Source organism: Varroa destructor, unplaced genomic scaffold (assembly GCF_002443255.2).
Source record: "Varroa destructor unplaced genomic scaffold, Vdes_3.0 BEIS01000003.1, whole genome shotgun sequence".
NCBI classification, from domain to species: Eukaryota; Metazoa; Arthropoda; class Arachnida; order Mesostigmata; family Varroidae; genus Varroa; species Varroa destructor.
In genome coordinates this window covers 55,967,399-55,972,983 of record NW_019211456.1, presented here as the reverse complement: position 1 = coordinate 55,972,983, position 5,585 = coordinate 55,967,399, and positions in this window count along the sequence as shown.

Genomic DNA, 5,585 nt, shown 5'->3' with positions numbered 1-5,585 from the left:
TGAATCAATGGCTAGCGACTAGCTTGGCGGATCGATACAGAGTTGAAAGCCTTCAGCGGATTGTGTCTCAGTTCAATAACACTGGGTTTGTCGCCCAATGTTCGATAGGGTCGGGGTGGGCATTTAAGGTGTTGACTACTGCTTGACAGCTGTAACAAGCCATTGTAAAATTTTTCATCCCAATATTCTATGTCTCTTTTTCTCGAGGGAGAAGGAAAGTTCAAAATGGAGCGCGGACTTAGCCAGAACTGTCACCTCGGGCATGAAGTGATGTTACGACCGAATGTCTACATTAAACTGTTCCTGTTCACCAAAGCCACAAATTTCGGTATTTTTATTACTTTGAGTATATTCGAAAAAAGCAGTCATCGAAAATTACTCACTGAAAGGTTAGATTCGTAAGAATGAACGCGAAATAGTGTAGTTGATAAATAAATGAACGTTACACTGTAGTTAGTTTTTCTTGCTTGTATGTTATATTACTAATACGTTATTTTGGCCTAATCATTGTTTGGCCATGTTATTATTGATGTTGATATTTACTAATCACACGCTTTGATTTTCGCTTTTCAGTAATATTCATTATTATTATAGAAACAAAAAGCAAATGAATATGCAATATATAGCAGTAGTTATTAATGCGAGTGAGACCTGTATTTCTATAAAAAAAAAAAAAACTTTTTTATATTGCTAGCTGTACACTGTTATAGATGCTTACCAAACAACATTTAATTCGGTATTGTTTATTTAACATACGTTACCGCCATGTTGAAGTAAGCTATAGTGCAAACATAAACACAGACAGAAACTTGTAAACAGTCTTTGTTTCTCATTCCGGAGGCACTAAAATCTGATGCAAACAAAAATATATGCATGGACTCAAAGCATCTTATTTCTGGCTTGCCATAGTGATCTCTGTGGTCAAAATCTATTTCACAATCGGGGGCGGAAGTCTTTCTAGTCATAACATGAGCTTTATTCACGAATCCTTCGTGGATAAAACTCATTAAGGACTTTTTCAAGATAGACTGGCCGTTGTCTGAATTCATTTCACATACCTATCTTGTTTCTGCAAATGTTGTTACCATCGCCATAATGGAGATGTCTATGGCAGGTGTAAACATCAGTAACCCTCTGGCAGCTTTTTAAAAGAGCAACCCGCTATTTCGGTATTGCGAAAGCCCTGCTAATAATACGAAGAACCTCTAGAAGGAAGTATAGCAAAATCGGGTTATCTACTGTGAGTGCCAATCAGTCTATAATAATAATCACCATAGTTTTCTCTATTTACTAGGACTTCCTATTTTTCAACTTTGCTAACTTCTCCTCTTTTATTCGTTGTTACGTCTATGTAGGAATACCTCCAAGTTCTTTCAGCTATTCCTTAATTATAATAATAATGATAACCATTATAAAACAAAATGACGTATTGTGTCGGGGAGCTCAGATCAATTATTTTTGGCTTTCTCAATCGTGGGCCTTCAAACATCAGTTAATCTATCCACCAAATCTATTTCGCTTGTAGCTTTCAGTCCGAAGCTGTTTACCGTTATCGAGGGAAGGGTTCTACGAGCAGTATCGTAAAACGAATCTACTTTAACCCGAGTTCGTCACACGCTCTACAGAATACGACCTCGTCGGTTTTAAGGTCAATTACCTCGACGAATTTTGTCGGTTGGTCTTCATTCCTCTAGTGGATGTATTAAAGAAGCCCGCTAAAGATACACACGCCAAAAAGTTCACCTGTATCCTCTAACTTATGTCGCCCGACCTGAATATCCTCCTCCTATCACCTCCAAAGACCGCGTGATAACGTGGTAGGCTCGCCTAAAAATGGATCAATCCATTGTGAACACGTACTGGTTGCAGATTTGACAAGAAAAGATTAGTTTGAAGCGTCGGGTAGCGGTAGTACGTCTTCTGACAAAGCTCATTGCTAGCAATTGGAAAATCTGGACGACGACTACCACAGTTACAAATTCGTCGTCATCATATTCAAGCATATTGAAACCAAGGCGCTACGAAACTGTACAGCTGCGTACAGCAAGAGCTGCAGCTTACTTTTTGCTCATTACGACAATCATAGATTAATCACTAGTTCTATATGGAACACGATATAGAATAGGAACCATAGATAATGCCTGACTAGAATTCACCCTCGTTGCCATGAATGATGGATTTCCAAAACCCGTGATCATGCCAAATGGCTTACCAAAACGGTTAAATGAAGCGTAAACTTGGTCGTTAATTATCACACTATCTCCTTACAGAATAAATGCTGTTCTTGATTCGCCGTTATGGGACGGAACCGACCACTACAATATCAACATTGCAACTACTTCCGAAGGCCCAGGCCGTGTTATTCTGGGTAACCCAACGGTGACTTTTTCACCTAGGAAGAATTTTCGTTGTGGTATGCGCCTTTCTCGTTATTCTAAAGGATAGACTGTCCCACCGATGTGTGCGATGACTGCGCTAATGAACAGGAGATATTAGGTCTCTGAACCTGATACACTGACCGAATTCTGCAGAGCCCCAACAGGGTCCAGATCGCTCACGATGAACTAGATCGAAAGCTGTGCCGGAGATGTGAGCTAACAAAGCTGCACTTTCATTATAGATGGGTTTTGAATGTTGCTTTTGTTGTTGCATCTTCTGTTGTCTTAAGCTATTTGTCTGGCCGAACCTATTCATCTGGCTCCATTTTCTGCCTTAGATTAACCGTTGAGCCTACCAAATTATTATCCAAAGTATTAGTATGTATGCTACAATTGGAATGACATAATCCGTGGATACCATAGGTCATATTTTAAACAAATTTAGTTTAGTCGCTAAGCTGAAAAGCCACTAAGCACACTATTACAGTTAACCTCCCCCTATAATACCACAATATTTATTAATTCAATTATTTAAAACTACAAGTTTACCCTGACGATAATACACCGTAGAACAACAAAGGATTAAATAGATACATTGTAAGATTTCAACTATGACTTAGCTCTAAACGATAATAATGATAGCTATAATCACAATTGCGCCAAAAACTGATTATTTATATTACCGCAGAAGTTATGAATTGCCTTACGATTGGCCGTGATGACAATGGCAGCGTCCCGATCAATTTACAATGGATTGCCTCTTTGTTACCATGGGTGCGGGTTATAACACCATGTGAAACGTACTCTATAAAAATCTGCTTTTTGAAGTTTAAGACAAGAGGCATCGATTGGGTTCAGTGGGCGTCTTATAGTACTAAAGTAATTATGTTGAAATATACTAATAGCAAAGGCGCCTTGTAACAAAGCTGTATTCTGAAAATGGGTTTTTTGGTTGCAGGCTGTTTTTCCACAAACATCATCCAGTGACGGAGCGGGTCTGTACAGCAATGACAACCGTTGATAAATTTATTGTTAACAGCAAATTTTAAATTGGCCTTTTGGCCTGTTGAATGTAATATACCTCCCCAAGATAAACACCTGTGTTCTCTGAACAGAGGCGATACGGTCTATTCGGGATGTCTTTATCTATGTATGCCGCTGTTTATATTGCAAATGACATAGTGACTTAGGCATCACAACAGGATGTTCGAGACGTGTGATTGCGAAGGAGTTGCCGTAAAGACGGCGTAGGAACTGTTCGAAAAGTCACGTAACTACTATTTTACGACCCTAGCCTGTGGGGTGTCAAATTGTGAATGAAAACGTTTTTAGTTTACAAAAGTTTAACTTGCAAAAAAGTATCAGAAGTTGTCAATACAGCGCGCAATATTTAAAAAATTCTCATCCTTTAAGGGCTTGATACATTTCGACCGGCAAATGGCCGAAGCCAACTGCAATAAGCTGATAACAGCATGCATTTCAAGGGTCGGTACATTGCTACGCCCCTGATAGAGCGGTTGTTCTAGGCGAATTCGATCGCCTTAACGGACTCGTATAACGTTGAATTCACATTTATCTTGATAAATTATGAGTAATGCTGCTGTTTAGTTTATCTTGTGCTCCACATGATGAGCGTACATATTTAAGCAATCTTCCTTAGATCCCCTCCAGAACGCGCTGTTGTAGTGCCCGCTATCGACTAGACCTGTCAATAAAGGGCGCATTCCGCTTCAACCTAATCCGATCGTTTTTGTAGGCTATAGGTTGGATGACCATGGATATGCCCCCTCATTCGACACAGTAGCAACTTGCTTCGAGTAACTGTTGTATTTGGACGTCACTACTCGAGTGATATTGGATACGCTGTTTTAAGTGGCATTCATTAAAGCTTTTTTTTTTTTTTGTTATAAAGAAGCGTTTTATTTATTCAAATATGTAGTTATTTCCAACCTAAAAAACATTAGCCTCTGTTTCACTCTCCAATCCGTACGTCAATTCAAGTCTGCAACGTAATGAGGGCGTTGAGAAACATGCATATTGTCACCTACTACTAACATTTGCGCTTACCATTGATAATAACAGTGATTCAAGTCTACCAATTTTGTGTTCTTGATAACCGCTTCCGGGATATTTATCAAATAGCCGCTGATAATGCGAGTGGAATTTTTGGAGATATCGGCTCAGGCAAAGTGGGTGCACGCCCCCACAGTGTTCAACATTAGTTTAAAAAGAAGAACCTAATCCTGATATAACCTCTGCCGTAAAAATAAAATAGCAGTTTTCAGATTCCGGGAGGTTCGGGTACGTAAGCATATAATAATCTAGCATGGTGAGTAAATAAAAGGAAAAAATGCTTTTTTTCTTGAAAATTTCTATGCAACCTGAAAGCAGCTTTTCAGGCCTTAATGGCAGCCAGCTCTGAAAGATAAAGGTTCAGTATCCTCTCAAATACCGAAAGCGAGTCTTAAATCCCACATATTAGCTATTAAGGGAAATGGCTGTGCATGTTCAGGTAGTGAATAAACGCACTCGACTATGATTTCTCAATCAAGTTTGGGATATCCTAAACGTGATGGACGTTACGGCCGTTTGCTGCGGCGTCAGAGCACATCACCGTTTTAGTTTAGTTGCGGGCGGGACTTCATTTGAAAAACAAAATACCATGATAGCTATCCTGGTACATCATCTTGCATTCGCAGTGAGCTCCCAGATGGTTCGACACGACGCCAAATTGCTGAAATATAAGGGCAGCTTAACCACCTTCACTCAGCCTTTCAGTGCATTCTATTACTAATATTTATACTACAAACAACCTGCGTGAATAGTGAATGTTACGTATGATCAGTCTCTCAAAATCTGGAAGTCAGTACTGGCATAGTTAGCTAAAAAAACCGCGCCCGGATAGAAAGTCGTAAAAGTGGTGGGTAACTCGAACCCGCATTAATATAGATACTCTATTTGATGAGATGATGGAACTTTGTTTATTTTCACGCTTTGCTTGGCGTGGTATTTTGTCAAAAGATTTCGTGAGATTCAAATGAAAGCTCTGTCAGTTCCACATAAAAAAAATACAGATAAAATAATATGTGATAATATTAACTCTGGAATTTCGGTAAATTACTAAGAACAAGGCTCCACAGTGAGCCAATGAGAACAAGATAAGACACAACAGCAATTATGTTTTTTAAATGGAGTAGGTTTTAATAT